Raw genomic sequence first — 21,448 nt, 5'->3', positions numbered from 1 at the left:
AAACTCTGTTAATTTACTCAAACAGTGTGAGCTTATCAAGGCGGTACTTAGTTTGAATCATGAAACATTCTGGCAGAGTAGACTAGGCTTCCACACAGACAAAGATGCATTCTATTTAGGTCGGAGCCCCACTGTTCAATATGCATGAGAAGATTTGAAACTGGTTCATACTTGCCATCCTAGCCTTATCATTTTCAGTTAGGGCCTTTTGGGACCACCTCTGTGAGGTTCAGCTTGGATTCCCTAGGCGCAGCAAGCAAGGCACTCACATCTGGACATATACATGTTCATTTCGGAGACAAACTGAAACCAACATGCATTGACAAAGCCAACAGCTTGGGCTTTTGATTAGGCATGGATAGGCATTTGCCAGGCACTGCCATAAGGGTACCACCTGGCCATAAAATGGGAACAGCTGGAAAATGGTGCGAGTACCTGGGCATATAATGGCATTGTCTGACAAATGTCTAATACCTATAGACAAGCAAAAACTGTTGGCTTTGTGATTGCTTGTTTAAGACAGTACTTTAAGCAGAGGCATTGACAAAGATATTGCTTATAAAATCAACTGGCTGAAGACACACATTAAGAGTTTTCTGTTATCACACCAGGAGCACATTAAGTAGTGGCAATTAAGTAATTAAACACTAAAAGTATGCTTAGATGTAACACTGGCAGGCCCTATATAGCAACACGTTTGGTGTTACTTTGTGATAGAGCTTGCTCAAAGAGTTCCAGAAAGGTTACGTTTTGGTGGTGAGAGGCAGGTAGTTGGTGGTAATGGCATGTGCTCTAACATAGCCATGGCAAGTCATTGAGTGGGTAAATGACCAAATACATCCATAGGATGTGTGTTTCGCCTCACATTTTTATCTCCATCCTATCTGTGTTCCACTGCATGGGTTCTGGCTTGAACCTAATACGAAAAAGTCTGAATCAATTATAACCACTGTCATTTCACTGGCCAGCCTTCTTTACCATTGTTTTCAAATCGCCTCTGGCCCATTCACCAATGCGAGAAGCCCTTCCCAACTGCTAGACCACAAGGCCTAAACATGCATGTGATTGCTGTGTTCCAGTGCATAGGGGTCATGGCCTAGCAATTGAGATTGGACTGCACCTTTTGGTGGCAGCACCAAGAGTAATTTGATAATGGCTTGTCCCCTTCTGTAATGGCACAGACATACCACAGAATTATGGCATGGAATGTTGCGCAGAGCAACGGTAGTGGTAATTTATAATTCAAAGCCTTGCATCTATCACTTTTTATTTGACTACACTCCAGAATTACATTTGTCTTACTATCAACCTTATCTTTTTACTTATACTCAAATAGTTAATACAGCAGAATACATACTTTGAATGTCATTTAGAAGGTCCCCATGTCAGATGATGCACCTTCTTCAGAAATCTGTGTTCAAGCAACATCAGCTGTCATTTATTGTTTGATAGAGTTAACCATTTTATTAAGCATGATGCGAAAAACCTCTATATTAGCACAAAAGATAAACATGCTTTAAATTACAGAAAGCAAAACTATGATTTTAGGTTTGAGAAAATAGTTGTAGGCAGCCATCCTGAACATGTATGCTGCCTCATTTATAGTTGTGAATGGCCCTCCATCTCCCTGGTCATTTCATGGCTGTGGGGCATACATTTCTATTTCTATATACTTCTAGAGCGCCAAAGCCCTTAGGCATCCAGGTGCTATATCATTTTCTAGGGCATGAAAACAAATCCTGACCGACCTCCTGCAGTTCAGCCTCTCAAAATGATATCTCTGAGGTTGCTGCTGCTGCATGTGTAGAGTGAAATCCACCCACACCCATATCACACTGGCATGGCCCACTTTCTAGGGGGGGCAGAGGGTGGCCTTGGGGCGGCCTGGCCCCCCTGTCCCCACTGTTAGAGCCGGGCCTGCCGCCCGCACTTTTCCCCTTCCCCCTCCAATGCCCGTGCGCGAACTCAATGTCACCTGTGTATGGGCGCGTTATAAATGCCATATCATAGCATACCAAGGGAAGTGACATTACTAAAGTTGCCATGAGTAAATTGAGTGTCAAATAACTTTGTGGTGTGAATGGCACTATTATAATTATTATATAGGTAGCAACTCTATAAATATTAAAACTATGAGTTCTTTTTTTTATAACAGCTTATAATAACATAATGGTATAATAATATAAGCTATGAACTGAATCACTTACAGGGACTCCAGGAAAGACACTGTGAGATTAAATGATTTGCCCTGGATCACACACTTTGGTTAGGGGGTGAAAATGGGATGTGGGGAATTTAAGCAGTTGACCACATATCTTTCATGGTTTACTTGATATAGATATTTATGAAGTCTTTTTATTGAAAATGCCTTGCAAAAAAATGCTCTAGCTTTATTTTCCCCATCCTGCATGAAAGGTCACAGTAGCACCAGGTACATTAATGTGAAACAAAACATTTTCACTTGGGTTTTAAAACCATAGTCTTATTTCAAACACAGCATGCTGCATTATGCACCCTTCCTATTTCTAATCACCCCCAATTCACATTTCTTAGTGGACAAAAGTCCCTGCTAATATTCCCCCTTCCCCTTACTGATGTCTAATTGCTGCCATTGTAATGCTCTGTTGACACAGAGCAACATTTTGGGATGCTGCACACCCTGGGAGAGCTGTTCTTCTGCCCTGAGTTTCAACTATCACGCGGAAGTGTGAGCTCAAGGCAGAAAAGGCTTTGATCAGTCAGGCTGGTGGGGGACGTGTTGGGGGGTTTAGGGGGAGGAGGGAGGTTCCAGGTTCGATGCAAAGTAGGGACATTTGGCATCCTGCATAGGGAGCCGGCAAATCACAGCACAACCCCATCAATGTTGAAAGGTTTGTAAAAATGAAAATGAGCAATGAAACTTACCTTAGTTATCTGCAACACTCAGGGTCGGCTGAAGATTTGTCAGGGTTTGTGGAGGCACATTTGAAATGTTTACCCGGACTGTAGAGAAGGGGGCCCCCAAACATCATATTGAAGTGTGTCATTTCAATATGATGTTTGCGGGCCCCCTTCCCTACAGTTCGGAAAAACATTCTGAGGCATTGGTACCAAACAATGAGTGCAAAGGAATGCAGCGGGGATGTTAATCACTGTAGATGATCAAGGGCCAAGGGAAATCGAAAGGCTAGTAATTGCTTTTTGTCACCAACATGCCAATGCAGACAAAACCGGAGTAAAATGCAACAAGGTGATGGCAAAGTTGCTGATGCAAGGCTCCAGCAAGATTGCATGTGACATCTGTGCTGCAAGCACACAAGCGCACATTTAATGTCATGAATCTGTCTGTTGTATTATGATGCTTGTGTAACGATATGTAACTCTGCTGTGCACATGATTATGTTCCCAGCTACCTGAGGGTTCGGACGCACTTTATAAATAAACAAACTAAACTAAACTAAATAAGTTTCTGTGTTGTAAGACTGCGAACATGGGGACAGCTCCTGAGGGGGAGGCGGCCCTGAGGCAAGGTGCCCATTTCAGCTGAAAGGATTGAAAGGCCCTGACGCTGTCCCTGGCAAAGCTGGTCCTGTCAGTTGAAGCCCATTCTCGGTATCGGTTAAGTAACCGTGGTCAACACTGATCACCTGACAGGAGCACCATCACAGCCAATTAAGGTAAGTTCAAGTTTTCTTAATTTTATGCATTTTGACATTGTGGATGCTAAAGGCATTACTAACCCTGACTTCGGATTCGCTGTGCCATTGGCAACCACAAAGTTACAGGCAGGGACGGCCCACAGCCTGATTATTAAAGCATCAATATTTAAGCCTACAGAACATTACACATTCAAATCATCCAGTCAGTGGCAGGAGGGGATTGGGTTTGGGTTTGCCACTGAGGTTGTGGATTAAGGTGCATCAGTCATGGCTGGTGGCAAGCTCTATGGTGCAGTGCTCATAGGACTTACCTAACAGACTGTGGTGGGCCAGTTTTTGTGGGCCAGTTTGATGAGTTAGTACACTTTGTAGCTGGTAGTTTTGACCAATGTCCGTGAATAATGGTCCTTTAAAATGCACCTTTTATATGCACAGTACTAAAAATGTGCCAACGCAGGGACTACTCAGTTTGTACAAAAGGGTAAAGAATAGTGACTTGTAATTAAGGGCCTGTGTTGAGCCGGGCTTATAGCACTTTTATTGCGACTGAGCTGATGTTGACATGTTCGAGTCGTGTGGCCCCAAGGCGAGTTGGCGTTCAGTGATTTTGTTGTGCAGGCTCTCTTTGGGCTGAATCGGCACTAAATAAGAGCTAGTTGATGGCTGCTAATGGTTCATGGTGGTGGTTGATTTGACAGTGAAACGATACATCTACTTGGACGAAGGCGAGTTGGTGTTCAAATCAGTTGCTTCTATGGAGTCGAGGCAACAAGCAGGTTGAGATGAGACGATCCGCTTTAGTGGGTTGAAACAGCATCCCGATTGGTTTAAAAGGCAGGTAAGCGGTTCAAACATGCATGGAGTTCCAAAAGCAACACTGCAGACCCTGTCACAGCTTGAAGTGCGGAGAGTGTGGTTGAACCAGGACGAAGGTGCCTCCAGGCGATACAACAGGGTTGCATCTGCATTTGTGTTCCTGGAAGGCCCAATCAAGGGTTTCCAGAGACACGTTGAACGCTTTGTTACGCACTTCTACCCAGGAATTTGTCTGGCACCTACAGGGGCGCTTCACCACCAATTCACAAGATCCTGGTTCCAGTGTGCAGTCAGCTGGAAGACCTTAGTTCTACAGCAGTATCAACCCCACTATTCCCTGGGGATGGTTAAATAGCAGAGCCTTGAATACCTTCTGTCTTCACCTATATGGCAGATGGCTTTGGAATAGGATGTATTCCAAACAGAGGTCAGTGAATCCTTCTTCTTGTAAGGGTACAAAGGTGAATCAACTGAGGACAGTGTTTCCCATCCTTACAAAGGCCAACAAATTGTCACAGGGGTTTGCTCCAAAGCAAACATGCTGTAAGTGGTCCAATTCAGGCTGTTCTAAAAAGTGTCCTTTCCCTTCTGACATCATACCAGAGTACCATGTCAGCAAGAAATTGGAAGGGTGGGAAATTGTAGAGAGAGCTCGCAGAAACCAGGATGGTGGAACCTTTCAGCCTACCTCTCTCCTATTGCTACTCTGTCTCTTCCCCTTCTCATGACAGCTGACTTCAAAGGGACTCCAGTGGCCTGCGCACTGGTGTGAAAGTGTCTTGTTATGTCAGTACTGCTTTTGGAGTACTGATTCCCAGGGGATCACCTGGGGAAGTTTCATGGGCACTTGGAGAAAGGTGTTGCCCTTCCTCCAGGGCCGGGGAGTTGCTAGGTCTGGAACAGATCAGGAGCTAAGCTAATGTCGGGACATTTGGGATTCGGGGCTAGCTATAGCCGTTTGGTTGTAGACACTGAGCTTCCATCCGGGGCTACAACCAAAAGACCCGGGGCTAAAGCCCCCTCGGCCCCCCCACACCTCGGCAATGCCCCTGCTCCAGGGGATCAAAAAGCAGCTTGCTGGCCTTGGAATCACATGGCTGCTGTGGAGACACCAAGACTAGACAGCTAATACACATCCCTTTCATAACTGTGGACTGCTCACAATGCTGATATTTACAGTTTAACGTTCTACCAAGCCGACTAGGATTCACAATTGTTATGTTTTGAATAGAGGTGCAGACAATTATAAAACCACTTCTACCTATTGGAACATTGTGTTCCTACAGCTGTCACACATGCCCGTGTGACAGTTGAACCTGCCCTGCTGCCTCTGCAGGGCAGTTGCTGTGGATGTCAGAAGACTGGCACAGCAAAGGCACATGAATGCACTATGATTTTGGCATTCAGCACTATGAAAAGGGGTTCTGATTAGTTTCCCTCCCTTTCAGAAACAGAATTACCTGCATCCATTTATTTAATAAAGTCAAATCAAAAAGCATGGGGTATCCTGCCCTCACTAGATGGCATTCCTTTATAGGGCTGCCTTTCATTTGGTGCATATAACCGTTTTTCTCATGGTTGTCTGGCGGGGTTGAGGGGAGGGGGAGAGAGTGGTGGAAATGGAAAGTTTGCAGTCTTGTCTGAATCACACTGAAATACATTTTGAAACAGTTTTCAATATCGGACAAGTGCAGTAGTAACCACATATCGTGGAACACTGTTTCAATGTTCAATATCAAGCTTTATTTCAGCATCAGCCTTCAAAGCACAGCCTCACAGAATACAATTCTAAATATAGTTTCATTACTAGCTGGCAATAAATCGTCCCTCAGTTCTATACATACAGAGAGCACACCATTTCTTATTTGCCAAGAGTCACTTATCACTCACTAGCCAATGGCTAGTCGTGAGGGCACATTTGGCTGTCCAGTTTCATAATACCAAATAACACAGATAACATAAATATGATCAAAATAATATCAATAAAAACACAGATCATCACATCTTTGCAGCTATTGAGGTACTCTTCATTTCACAAAAGGCCTAACCTTTTCGCTACTACTTTCCAATTAAAGCTTAAATGCAAAATTCATTAAAAAATAAATAAATGATATGACAATTTAGCTGGCAATTAAACCCGACATATAAAGTACAAACACAAAGAGGGGGAACCATTCAGTCTGTAAAACATATGGAATTCATATCTAAAATTGCAGTCATTTTCATATGTTAAAAGAGTGCTTTAAGAAATCAAATGTAAAATGGAATTCTCCACTATAGAGAAGCATTTCTTTCAAGGAGACGAACGTTTTCACTTTGTGCTGCTGCTTTGGAATTAGCGCTGGGAGTTTTCTTAAACTCGCGCACTGCAAACACTCGCTCCCAGAGGGGGCGGAGCACTGTGCAACTCACGTGACTGCTCACGTGACATTCCCTGCCCACAAAATCGGGCCAGTCTACCCTTGCGGCGTTAAGCCCGGGGGAGTAAAGCCCACTGGCTGTTGTGCGGCTGTTGGGGGCTGAAGTAGCTGCAGAGTCAAGAGCGAGTCAGTTAGTCTGCGTCAGTCGTCAGTCGGTGGTGGGACGAGGTGACGGAAAAAAAAAAATGACTGCCACCTCTACAAGTGACGGGCCCGCAACTCGGCGCAAGACGCTACAACAGCGCAGGATGCAAAATCCCTGGACGGCCTTGAAAGCCGACGCTCCTTCAAACACTTTGAAGGTAAGCTTAACAATGAATAAACTGAATAAATTGTTAACGTGCGAAGTCCCCCCCTCGACTTCCCCTGAGCCTGAGCCCGAACTTGAATCAGATTCAGAGCTCATGTGTAGGCGTTGCTCTGATATCGCCGACACGGGCTCGCGCCCCGCCATTCCAGATACTTTAGTCAATTCAGTTAAACATGCTGTTACACCCGCTGAACTGCCTGTTGAAAAGCCTGTCGAATTGGCTGTCACCATTGCTTACCTTCAGTCTCCTGGCCCCCAGCCAAATAGCACGGAGGTATTGTCAGATGTACCTTTAGGTCTTATACCTGTTCCTGTACCTATGCTCATACCCATGATTATGCCTATGCATGCGCTAGACACTGTATTAGACCCAAGTACTCAAGCATTGCCAATAGAGGTAAACAGGATGCAAATCTCACAGTCAGAGCCAAAACAAACTACAGCAAACTGTCCCATTTATCCTGATACAGGGACATTGCCAACGTTGGTTGTGGAGGATGAAGGTAGCAATTCTGCTCCATTTTAGGCCTCTGCCGACGCCTTCTTTTCACCTTTTGAATTCACAGACGTGGAACTAATGGAAGCATCACAAATTGAAGACAGGACTGAGTTACAACAAGAACATTTGATCCCCGAAATTTTGTTTGACAATACTAAAGCAATAACCTGTGGAGACTGCATAGATCACACAGGTTTCAATAAGTCAATGTTAACAACAAAAGTAACAACAAGTGCCCTCCATCTTGCTGAAGGTTTAATAACTGAAGAAAATACAACACTCATGGAGGACAGAACATCATCCCTTGGTATTGATCTAGTAATGCCTTCAACAAATCAACAACAGTTACCTGAAAAAGCGAAGAGGATAAAAGAAAAATCGATGAGAGGCTACAGGAGCCATGAGGTGCCCGGAAAGTCTGTTGGATGCTATCCAGCAACTCTGAGTCCGACGGTCACCCAGAGCCTGAAAAATAATAAGAGCAGTAATCTTTCGTCAAATAAAATATCTGGTAAGTCAATAAGATCGCCTGCACTTGATTTACTGAGCGACAAGATCAGAGGACATGTTTGATCATCAGATTGGCACTTAACATCAAGTATGCCCCAAATAACGACGTTTCCGAATAAGATTCCTAGGAAAGGCTGTACTCAAACTTCACCAAAGCTTGCGGCGAGTGAAATAGGAAACAATGGGTTGAAGAATACCACGAGAAATAGTGATGTTCATTCAGACTCTGCCAATTCCACGCAGTTAAGTGGGGACGATCAAAGCGAGCCGCGAGGGAAACCAAGTCTTTCATCGGCTGCGGCAGTCCAAATATATAATAATGTTTTAGCGGCATCGTCGACCGCGCTGCTTCCCTTCCTAAAAATGTATGAAGCCTTGCATGACACCCTAAAAGGTCAATCTTCTCTAATCATCAGTTTGAAAGAAAAAATGGGATAGGTTTGAATTAACGACCACCTTCCTTCAAAATCAACTGTTACGTGAAGCAGACCACACCACACGATGGCAAGAGAGGCTAAGTGATCTTGCAGCTCGACATCACTGCCAGAATGACACACTGACTGAAGGTTTGTTGGAAGCAGTGAAGTGGATGCGTCACTCTAACTCAGGAAATTCTTGTAAAGAAAAAACATATCTCGAATACATCATGAAATCTACAACCTCAAAGGAATTGCCGTTATCTCAACAACATCCACATGTGACTGAGACCCAGCAATCATATGCCAATGCGCACTGTCCTAATAATCTGGAAAAGAGAAAAACAGCTCAATCTTTAAATCCTAGTGGTACATCTATGGTTGAGACCGACCAACCTAACGAAATTCACATGAATGAAGTGGTTACTTCCACCCTGCCTGACAGCAACATTATAAATGAGAAGGCAAGGCCAACTGAAGCAACTGTCGTGAAGAACAAAGCAAGTCAACTAAATTCCGGACCAAGTGTAAACTCGACAATGCCAAAACCATTGGTTTCCTTTGGAATATTTGAAGGTGTAGCAAAATCTATTGAACTAAGCCCGAAGCCCTATCCTAAAACAACAAAAACAAAAAATGTTGCAAACCAGCAAGAGGCCTTGTTAAGTAAAAAATTGACAGAGACCAAGAGATCGAAAGCTGCATCTTCAAAAAGGAAATATATAAGAAATATACCTCTGCCACCTGATGCAGGGCTGAGCAATGAAATTAGGAAGGAAAGGGATGGTTCCCTTAATCCCATTGGACATACTGGGCCTCATTACGACCCAGGCGGTAAGTTACCGCCTGGGCCGTGACTTTACCACCATGGCGTAAACTACGTTTACGCCATGGTGGTTGGCGGACTTACCGCCCCATTCCGACCTTGGCGGGGCGGTAAGTCCCCAATCCCCATTTACCCTTCCCCATTCCCATTTTTGCCCCATAGGGCATAATGGGAGTGGGGAAGGCGTTAATTACGCCACCGTAAATTACGGTGGCGTAATTAACTCCATGGTCCCTTAGCGCCATGGATTTTAACACCTGCTAAAAGCAGGTGTTAAATCCGCCATGGCACTAAGGGACCTCGTACTCAGGCGGTAAGGGTCGGCGCTGTTTACGCTGCCGTAAACCCCTTACCGCCTGGGTCGTAATGAGGCCCACTGTCAACTTGCCCTCCTGCAAACGTGGTCTGTTGCCTCCACAAAATAAACGACGTTGCGCCGAATCTGAAGAAATAGATAAAAGAAGCCGATCCCAAGGGTCAATAACTGACTTATGTGACCTCTCTACTTATGCAGACGAATCCGAGGAACTTTTGTCAGTTTCGCACCATGAACGCAGTGACTTCAATGGTGAAAAGCAACAACGAAACAGCTTAGATGCTCGCAGAGACATAAAGGAGCTTAAATCTAGGAACCCACTGAAGAACAACTGTGGATCAAGCATTATGAACAACATTGCAGCGGTTTCAAAATTGAATCCCAAACAGACTTCGATTCAGAGAAAGTGTCAAACTCATTATTCAACTCGAGTTCACTCTGCATCGAATGACAATAATTTATCTTCAACCTGGAAATTAAGACTTCAAAATCTTCATGCAGAAGACGATGAGCTGAATCTGAACCGACACAATGTGATGAAACTCTTTAACTGTGTGCCGTCATTGCGCACAATTGTGTCCGAGGACATAAAAATTGTCGAATATGCTACTGAGAAGTGCTGTGATCAAGTGCTTCTTCACATTAGATCTGTGTCAGTACGTAACACCATTTTGCAAGCCGCAAACGAACTATTAATCTTTGGATTCGATATCACGCTTGAACAAAGAACCGATGATAAACATCTAAAAAGCCAAAGGACAAGTCGAGGCCTACAAGAATCCCAAGCAGACCGACGCGCAATAGTGAGAAGTGCAATGAAGGACTGCAACAATGGAAGCAAAAGAAATGACAACTTTCATAATAATCCTAAGGAGTCTCAATTGAGGAAACATGATGCTGGCTATTAGCAACAACTGGAACTGAGCGTCACGCAGTGCATCTTTCTATCCTGGAACACCAGAGGTTTTGCTCACTTGTTCGAGGTTCCCTGGAGAAGGAATGAGTCTCCTTTTGTAATTTGTCTCCAGGAAACATGGCTAAGCAAGCCTCCGTCACGAGACGGGTATGTCACTTTACTGAATCCCGCAATAAAAAATCCTATAGGTAGACCTTCATCAGGCCTCCTAATGCTAATAAAAATAACTCCATGGTGGTCAATTACAGACTCATTTTGTCCAAATCCATTTCTGCAAGGTGTTGTACTACAAACTGATAACCCAGATGCTGTGCAAAGGAAACATCTGTTAGTATTAAATGGTTACTGGAACCCGAAACAAATCAGCTGTAAAAATTTTGTAAATGCTGTTATTGGACAGATCGATGAGGCCTTGACACGATTTAAGAATCTTTCCATCATATTTTGTGGGGATTTAAACTGTAGTTGGTTTAAGTTAAACCAGTCAAATCTGTCGTTTCGACCAATAGTCGAAGATGAGGAAACAGTAAAAAATCACATATGGAGAAATGCACTAAAAATGCGTAACTGTTCAATGGTAAATGGACAAGTGAAAGGTGACCAACCTCCACATGCAACTTGGTCCAATAACAACTCACAGTCCATAATAGACTACTTTTGGGTTTCTCGAAACCTTTTTGAACAGGATATTTCGCTTCAAATTTGTGAAATGCAGAACAGTGATCACAAGCTCCTACGATTTTCCTGTGCGATTGAATGGCTTGAAAAAACTAAGAATTACAGTATTCCAGTGACGGTTAATGCTAGTGGTAACCGACTACGGATAAATGCTTCTCAAATCCGGTTTATAAATCAACAATTATTAAACCAACCAAATGAGTTATTAGTCGACTATGTGCCGTTACTTTCAAACTACAGTTGTAAGAAACCAACCAACACAATATTTGGAATCCATCACAAACATTGTTACACTATGCAAATAGCAAATGCCAAGAAAATGATGCGACGAGACATTTGATTGATAAAAATGGCAAGAGCCCTGAAATTGAGTGCAAAAGATATAAAAGCTGCCATTGGAGAGAGAAGATCAAAATATAGAAAGTGGCTGAGATCGCAGAGAATGATTAGTGAGCAGGATCGGGCTGAAACCTTCCTGAAACACCTGATTACTTTGAATTCATATGAAATCTGGAAAATATTAAATTCAGGTGAAATGCAACATCGATCTGCGACAGTGCACGAAATTGATGCTTCAAGATGGGAAGCACACTTTGCAAAAACGTTTTTTAAACCAAGAAATGATTCAACTGAAGAAATGCAGATTATTACGACGACCTGGGGTATGCAAACTTCTTTGTCTGACATAGAGATGGCCATAAGAAACCTAAAAAGTTCACGTGCAGCGGGTCCTGACATGATCTCAAATGTCATGCTAAAAAAGAACGCTGCCGAATGGGCTATCCTAACAGAGACACTTTTTCAACGACTATCTGTCCTAATGAAAATGCCAGATTCGTGGTGACAAGCCATAGTTGTGCCAATCTATAAAAAGGGCAATCGGGTGGTACCAAACAACTACCGCCCGATTGCTCTTTTGGATACCATTGGAAAGATTTTTGCATCTTTCTTGAGACAAAGATTGGTCTCTTGGACATTGAGTGAAAAGATCTGCGACATTAGACAAACCGGCTTCACCAAGGGCGTTGGTGTAGATGCAAATCTGATGATACTTAATGTTCTGAAGCTTGAGACCTTGAAAGCCAAGAAGAAAATACATCTGGCGTTTATTGATTTGCGTGGTGCATTTGATAGTGTCAACCGTGAATTATTATGGAAGAAAATGGTTGCCTGGAAATGCCCATCAGACTTGTTTGCCCCAATAAAAGCATTGCATACTGATACCTCGATTAGAATTCGCCTGAACCAACAGGGCGAGTTATCAAAGAGTGTATTTACCAACAAAGGCATAAAACAAGGATGCCCATTGGCGGCTGGGCTATTTAAATTGTTTATTTCCGATCTGCCTAATCATCTAGAGTCTGCACGTTGTTTCGCACCAAAAATAAACAACACAGGAATTCAATGCATCATTTATGCAGATGATGTAGTCCTAATAGATTCAACGGAGATTGGCCTCCAACGGCTACTAAACAAACTACAAGAATACCTGAAAATAAACGAATTAGATTTGAATTCAGATAAAACCAAAATTATGTCAATTGGTGACCAAACTTCAAAAAAGCAGAAACTACATAAATGGTACTTTAATGGAACTCAACTAAGTTCAACAAATTCCATTAAATATTTAGGTATAATGTTTAATAACTCGATAAATGAAAAGCACTGGAAGGAAGAACTGGTGAACAAAATGACTCGATTCAGTATTCAGGGCCTTAAACTATACAAACTGTACGGCAAATTCAGTCTAAAACCAATAATTACCTTCTACTGTCAAAAAGTTACACCGACAATCACATTTGGAGCTGAATCTGGATGGAATATTGAACCATGGTTTTGGCAAAAGTTGGAAGGCATTTTTTGGCGAAAAGTCCTGAAATTGCCTTCTTACATATCAATGACTCAATTACGATATGAGCTGTCATTGAACTCTCTACATTCGAGCATTATGTGGAAATCCTTAATGATTTTCCGAAAAATAAAATTAAGACCAGTATTTCCAGCTTACAAATTATTCTCCGAAAAAAAACCAGGCCAACGGCAGTCTTTACTGTTACAAGAGTGGTGTCAGCTACAATTAGATCAACTGACACATGCAGATTTAATGTTAGAAGAATTAATTGTTCGACCACAAGTCATCAAAAAGAAGTTTGAGCTCTGGAGCTGGATACTGAACAATGACCAACGACTACTAATGCCCACGACGCTGAATTCTGGAATTGGAGCTCACAAACTTCATGTGCAGAGTCGATATTTAATTAATCATCCATCTCGACACCACCGCAACCAGTTTTTGCGACTACGACTGAATGTACTGCAAACCAAAGAGATGTTAACCCGTCGTCATATTAATGAGGTGGGGGGAAATCTTTGTCGGTTCTGCAGCCATCAGATCGAGTCAATCGAGCATCTTATGACCGGCTGCACTTTTCTAGTAGCCCGGCGTACGCTACATTTGGGAACATTTGCTCCAGCTACCCCGAACAATCAAGAATGGTGGCAATATGCAATCGCAGGCCATAACATCAAACTAACGTATGCCGTCGTAAACTTTATGGATTCATTGAAACTATATGAGAAATGACTAATAAGAAAGACAATATGATGCAAACAAGGCGCAAACTCTACAAAAAGCAATGCGCCTGTGTCACGAGTAACAAAAGTATGACCTGTGAATTTGATGTCTGTGATTATGTCTTGAGTTGAAATGTGTAATAAAAGCACGATGGCCAGTATGGTATCATGCAGGCCTGTCGAGCTGAAACTTTCACAAAAAAAAAAATGGAATACACTATACGTTTGATACATACTTCCACCCCTAGGGGTTAGTTGTGCTTGGTAGCCCTGTATCAGTGACATGATGTTTCGGTGGTATCATGGTTTATATACATAGCTAGATACCACAACAAGCGCCACAGCGTGTTTGCTGGATCAGCAAAGTCTTTCCAATTGGGGAAGATGTTCAATCCCTTGTTTCGAATGTTGCCTTCTTATATGGTCATTAAGGTTTCAGCTGCACATAAAATGCTCAACGATTTCACCAGCCCCCTCGCACCACAAGCAATACCCAGGTGATGCCAAATACAGTTTTCCCATAAAAGAGGCTAGTGGAAGGGAACAAGTTTTAATTTAATGTACAAAGTTCGGACGAGGAGGCTTCTCTTTGATAATGCATTACTATAGAGACAGCTTCTATGTCAAGACTGGAGGCGAGCATTATGCTTACTCTTCTTTAATCATACTCTTCATCAGATTTAAATCTTTGTATCCTTTTTCAGTAAACACATTACACGGACCGTGGTAGCAGCCATCTAGTTATGGTTAAGTTGCTCAACCCAGGGGAAGACCATTTTTTGGGAGGCTTATAACTTTGCTCCCCCTGGACGAATTTGCATCAAACGTTGCCGGTCTGAATTTTTTTGGGATGTTTGGTGAGCTTTCGTCCATGGGGGCCAAACTTATAGGGAGGGTCCCACGTTTTTTTTCTCCATAGACTGAATGGACAGAAATGTTGCGCATGCATACAGCCGAATCCGTTGGCAACGATTTTCGTCAAATTTGTGGCAGGATCGGCGGTTTGGTCCCGAAACTGTGCTTTTCTAAAATTGGTGATAATCCGTGCTGTAACTTTTTTTAAAGCAGGTAAAATGCACAACTCAAAAAATGTGTGATATCTGGCTCCGTGGTCCCATTTCCCTGTCACTCTGCGGTCAAATGTCCTTATTGGCCTGTAGTGTGGCGTGATGTCGGTGGACACTGGACGCGCCCGGTGGTTGGCTGGAGGGAAGCGTGATGTGCGTCATCATTTTGGGTAATGCCGCCATGTTGTATCCGATGATAGTGCGCGCCGAAAGGGGCTGGCAAACATGCTTTGTGGCATATGGTGGTGAGAAGAGGGGATGGAAAAAGTGGGGGAGTGAGAAGTGGTTCATCTGATATGTATTTCATTAATTGGAAGAAGGCAGTGGTGTGCCAGCGGCGTCCGTGCGTACTGCACCATTTGGCGGGTACCTCCTCTGGTGATTTTCTTGTGTGGTGAATGCAGGTAGCCTTCGTAATGGCACGATAGGTCCCGTGGCGACCTCTTTGTGTGGTGACTACTGGCAGGCTCAATTGCAGATGGCACGTGGATGGCACATAACAGTTGGCAACCCTACCGAGTCAGGCGGTAGGCTACTTCATTTTAAGCAGTCCTACCGCCTATGGATTTTTCTGTCCAAACCTACCAATTTATGAATGCAGCAGGCCTGGCTGCCGTAGGCCTAGTGGGTGCAAGGGACAGCATCCTGCAGTGTACGGTGGGCGTGTTAAATGGCCCATTAATTTGATTGATGTGCTGCATGTCCTTGCATGACCCGTGAAACAGACACACTGTCTCTGCACTGAGCACCATGAGGTAAAGTGTCTAGTAGTTGCCTGCGGTTTGTAGAGTTGGGGAAAGGATTTCACTGTACGTCTGACAGTCTCTAGTCAGTCTGGAAAATGGCATTGCTGTTGCTGCTTGGTTACGTCCATACAAGTACATTTAAGGACAAGTAAGTACACAGCAGAATCTTTGGATCTCAAAGAATGTCAGTGGTGGTTTGAAAGATACTGTGGCCGCGTGTTGCTGCCTGAATAATGATCTTCTTGCTCCTTGTTGAAAGCATTCTTGTATTTTAGAATGTACTCATCTCCCTGAATGCTGGTGGTACAGCTAATGCCAGATGTCATGCATTATGGTACAGTTCAATATCTGCGAGAACCACTTGCCTGTGTTCACAGATTCAGAGATATGGCAGCGCCACTGCAGAAGTTCTTTGTCATTAGTGTATGAGACGTTGGATATACACATTCGATTTAGTATTGTACTGTTAATAGCAACCTGTTTTCGGTCGCTTTGTTAACAGGCAAGAAGGAGGCAACAGAGAGGGTATTGGGAACGAGTAAAACTCATGCACTTTCACTCACAATGTATATCCAAATCCCTGCCCACGCTTTGCAATAGCTATTTTAATTACCTGCTACCAAGAATGTAGACACTGCTGTAATGTTGGATTTTTGACAAACCTTACATTTACGGTCGAATTTTCCAGGCCCCCCCAAAAATGGAGAAGTGAAGTAGCAGTGCTCAAGTTTTGGGACAGCTTTGTTTACATGACAGAGCGGTCTAAAATGCATTTGAAAAGTAGATTTGGCTTGAGACGTGGAAAGCTATGGAACGATAGTACAACATAAACTATTTTCTTAACAAGTCCAAAAATATTCCAGATACCTGGTTACGTAATGTCAGACAGTATTTTTATTTCAACTTCTGTTACTTTTTAATCAGAACTTGAAGCCCGATTCATTGAGATTTTGCAAGCTTCAAAGTGACTTTGCACTCCTTAAAAATTACTTTGCACTGCCGCCACAAACCCTGATTCATTGAACTGTGGAAAGTGTATTTTTGTAGTGTAAAGCCAGTGCAAAGTAATTGAGTACTGCAAAAAGCAAAAAAAAAACACATGCACTGACTTTGAACTGTGCAAATATTCCATGAATCGGGCCCTTGGTGTGTTGTGGTGCTTGTTCAATGTCACTCTTACTATTGTGAAGCTTTTTCTTACACTTTTCCCATGCTCTCTCCTTTTCAGTAGCTCAGCAGGTAAAGGTTTGTACAGGGGGTGGACACGACAGTGCACATGTTTTGTTTCCCTTCTAAAAAAAAACATAGACCAGAAAAGTAAAATGACAACAGCAAACCAGAAAAGCACGCTTTACTATTTGTTTTTAAACAATTTTCTAATGCAATGGCTCCCTGCTTCACGGCACAGTAACAAAGATTCTTTCTTTTTAAACCAATTTCTTAAAATTGTTTCATATACAATCCAATAGTGTAGATGTCTGTAACTTTTTGCGCTCCAGATGTGTTGGACTACAGCTCCCATATGCCCTAGCTATGACTTTCAATGCAGAGGGGAATTGGGATTTGTAGTCCAGAACCTCTGGAGATGCAAAAGTTGAAGACTCCTGTAACAGCTCAGGCCACAAACATGCTACGAGCCAGTGCTTTCTCTCACTGCAGCATCACTTTGCACTCTTTCAGTTGAAATGAGCCCTGAGCACGAGAGGTGTGGGGGCCCACAACTGTCCCATGTTGCCAGCCAGCAGTGTCATAACACATCAATATATTTCTCTCTGTACTACTTTTGTTGTCTGGCTTTAAAGGTGCGCTGTGCAGCAGTCGTCTTACAAGCTGCATTTGCTGGCGCCATTGCGGCTGTTACTGCCCTTTGGGTTTATGATATGATATGATTGTTTATTTATATAGCGCATATACACAAGGTGTTTCAAAGCCCTTCAAGGCAAGGGAGGGAACAAGGGAAAATACAACCACATTCTTACAGGCCATGAACAGTAAGGATGTGAAATTAACTATCATACTCGGCCTGATGACATTTCAGATAGTGCAAGAGCTAAGACATAGATAAGGAAGGGAGGGGGAGAGTGGAGGAAATGGAAACAGACAGGCGACTACCATACTAGGCCTGACGACATTTCTGGTAGAGCCGGAGAAAAACAAAAGGTGAGGGAGAGGGGTGCAGAAAGGAACAAAACAAGCGACTATCATACTAGGTCTGACGACATTTCAGATAGTGCTGGAGGCGTGGTGGGGAGGAAAAAAACAGTAATGGGAGGGTGGAGGAAACAGACGAGGTTGCTATCATATTAGGTCCAGGGACAATTCTGATAGAGTAAGTGCATAGAACAAAGTAAGGGGAGGAGAAAGGAAAAGGGAGAAGGGAGAGGAGAGAAAAGAGAGTACGCAGTCAAAAAGAGTGGAGAGCGAATACAATTGCAGAAGTCATTAGTAACACATAATGTTGCAAGCCAGGATACAAGATGAAGATGTGAACAGCATGATTCAGGGCCACCATGAGTACAAGATGCAAAGGAAGTCCAGCATGAGAGTTGAGAAAGAGTGACGCACCGTGAATGAATGAAGTCCATTAAAGTCAAATCCAGCATTGGCCACAAGACAGTGATGGTGAAGGAAGGCACCAAGTGGGCGGGGCTTGCTAAGTGGTAAAAAAGAGCGGCAGGCAGGAAGGCACCAGGTGGGCGGGCCTAGGCCAGGGGACCTAGATCCACTTGCACCTGCTCCCCATCTGCAAAGGAAAATAAACTGGATGGCTCCTTAAGTAGGGAAACAGAGCGGCAAGCAGGAAGGCACCAGGTGGGCATGGCTTGCTAAGTGGTGAAAAAGAGCGGCAAGCAGGAAGGCACCAGGTGGGCGGGGCTTGCTAAGTGGTGAAAAAGAGGGGCAGGCAGGAAGGGTTATCACCTTATTGCCTTTTCACACTGCAATACTTGAAAAATATATTTGGCAATTGATGTGTCAAAGGTAGGGACAGCATGAGGGCCTTTCTTCTCTTTCAGTGGAAAGTGGACATGAGGCTCAGGGAGGCCTTTAGAAACTGCCCCATATTGCAAGTCAGCAGTCTACTAAAACAACAATATCTTTCTCTCTATATTACTTTTGTTCTGGGGCTTTCAATGTGTGGTTTGCAGCGCTCATTTTACATGCTGCATTTGTCCATGTGGCAGTCACTTACCTTGGGGTATACAGATTTGTTATCACCTCATTGTTTGTTTGACAAGGAAAATATGTCTTAATGAGGACGAAGCTGGCCACAGTGCTCACAGCTCACACATTTGGTACATTTCTTTCTCATGTTGGGTCAGAAGACAGACAGTCCTTTCCTGCAATTTCGTAAAGGCCATATGTCAAGTGAAGACATTTACTGTGATGTAATATGGTGACAGTTCTCGTGACATGATTTCCTGTGATGTCATGTCCTGTCATTTCATCTGGTCAAACTGATGTGACATCATTTCTTGGATTGGCATCATTATGCTAATTACTATTTTTGAAACTTTGAGATTCCTACAGATTTTTGGTTACAGAATGTTGTGTGCGGTAAGCTCCTAGCACCTTGGAAGCATGGCTGGAGGCTTTCACCGAAAAGTATGTCTACTGGTTGAAAGTAGGTTTCACATTGTTGCCTTGTGTGTTTGGTTTGTCAGCATTGTACACATTGTTGGTTACATGGGTGTGGTGATTGTTAGCACGTCCTCCAGTTTTGGGAGCATGGCTGCAGATGGTGGAGTCAACAGTCCTGCACTGTGTCCACTGGGTGGAGTGTTGAAGTACTGTGTGTATACTAGTGCATAGGGTTCAATTGGATGGTTTATGTGGTAGGGTTGTGGCCATTGCGCAGATTACTGGATTCTGAACTCTATGATGATGTATTGATTCTTTGTATTTAATAGGGTGTTGGGAGCTGGGGCAATGTTGTGAAGATTTTGTGGTTTGGTTGGAAGTAGTAAAATGCTATGTGAATGGAAGTGGGTAGGCGTGCCGGAGGCTGTGTAATGTTTGTAATTTCTACTAACTGGTTACATGGTTGCATGCATGGCTGTATTATATTGTGGGGGTTGGGTAGGACTGCCAGTGGCTGTGTTACGTTTGTGGGTTGTGGTCCCTGGCTATGGCTGCATTACGCTGCAGTGGGTGTGGCCAAGGCCTAGGCTCTTGGGTGCATGGCTGAAGGCCGTAGGTCATTCCCCCAAGAGGCTAGGCCTTAGCCACACCCACTGCGGCATAATGCAGCCATGCATGCCAACACTGTGATACTGGTATATGGATGTCACAAATATGTTTCCGGAGTCATTTTTTTTCTCCTTCGCTCCTTTGTGTAAGTTGTTATAACGATACGTTGCTGCATTGTACACAGTTACAACTCTGCATCTCTCCGAGGGTGGTCACCTTTACAGAATGGTTGCAAAGGACATTTTACACTTGGTAGAGCACCAGAAGTGAGCTGCCATCCGTACACTTCCATATGATGTAGATTAGAGCAGGTGTTCCACATTAGGGAGCGAAATGCCACCACTTGTGTTTCCTATGGTTAGCCCCTGAAGACACCCTTTGTTTAGGAAGTGCAGTAAGCTATTGCAAGATGAAAGGAATTGCTCTGCATCACACATTTCAAATATAGAGAATGTACACAGCCAGCCACATATAGTTGCAGTTAGGTAGAACCTACATGTACGGACATGGAGACATGCTACTACCTTACACATGGTGCAATGAATGTACACCTACCACAATATGTAAATGTACATTTTTGGGCCCTATGTACTATTTATATGTGCAGTGTCTTACGAATCAATGGTGTATGTTGGCAGACTGTGTGTGCAATGGCTGTGCATATGTGGGTGGCATGGCCATCTAACTCACCTTAGTGCCTTTTGGCAAGTAGATTTTTGGCTCTCTCATTCATGAAAGGAAACTAATTACTTTACAACTCCTTTAAACATTGTACGTGCTTTCCAATGTATGCAGTACAGTGACCTAAAGTGGTTGTGTCGCCTGTGTGGTACATTAAGGCTATTGGTGAGAACGTTGTGTTGGCAAGTGATACCTGTCAGTGTGTGAATGTTTTAAGGTTGCAGTTATTTTTGTTTCCATCTGCATTGTATGTTGAAAGCATTCATATTGCGTATTGCCTATGTGATTGTATCTGTAAGGTGGAATGTTTATCGGAATTGCAAGGCCTATACAATATACTATGGTTGCTAAAAATGGAATGGAATCACAGTTAGGTATCGCTACATAGAGGCAGCATTCGTTAAGCACTTGTTCATGAATGACATGATTGCTGAGAGTGCATGTATGTTTTCACATGTAGGAAGTCTGAAAGATGTCATGTATGGGTATGTTTTTGCTTTCCAATACTTGTACTAAGTACATTAAAACTTCCTGTGGATCTCCTTGTCTGTTTAATGTGTTTAATGTGAATGTATCTTTCTAGAACACTAGTACAATTCCTGTCTTATTCCTGAGAATCTGTCACTGTTTCTAGGATTGTTTACAGCATTTATGTGCAGGACTATTGTTTGTAAACACAACTGGTCTGAGCCGTTTACATAAATGTTTTGAACAATTGCTGGCATTTGTAATACATCATTGATTGCTACATTTGCACAGTAATTTACACCACTTGTATTGGAAAATGTTAATGGAGCAAGCAGTTTTGTGTTTGAGTACATTTTGCTTACTACACTTTGTAAACGCC

Source organism: Ambystoma mexicanum, chromosome 11 (assembly GCF_040938575.1).
Source record: "Ambystoma mexicanum isolate Mex_15411 chromosome 11, UKY_AmexF1_1, whole genome shotgun sequence".
Taxonomy (NCBI): domain Eukaryota; kingdom Metazoa; phylum Chordata; class Amphibia; order Caudata; family Ambystomatidae; genus Ambystoma; species Ambystoma mexicanum.
The sequence above is the reverse complement of the archived record's forward strand: the minus strand, read 5'-3'. Positions refer to the sequence as shown.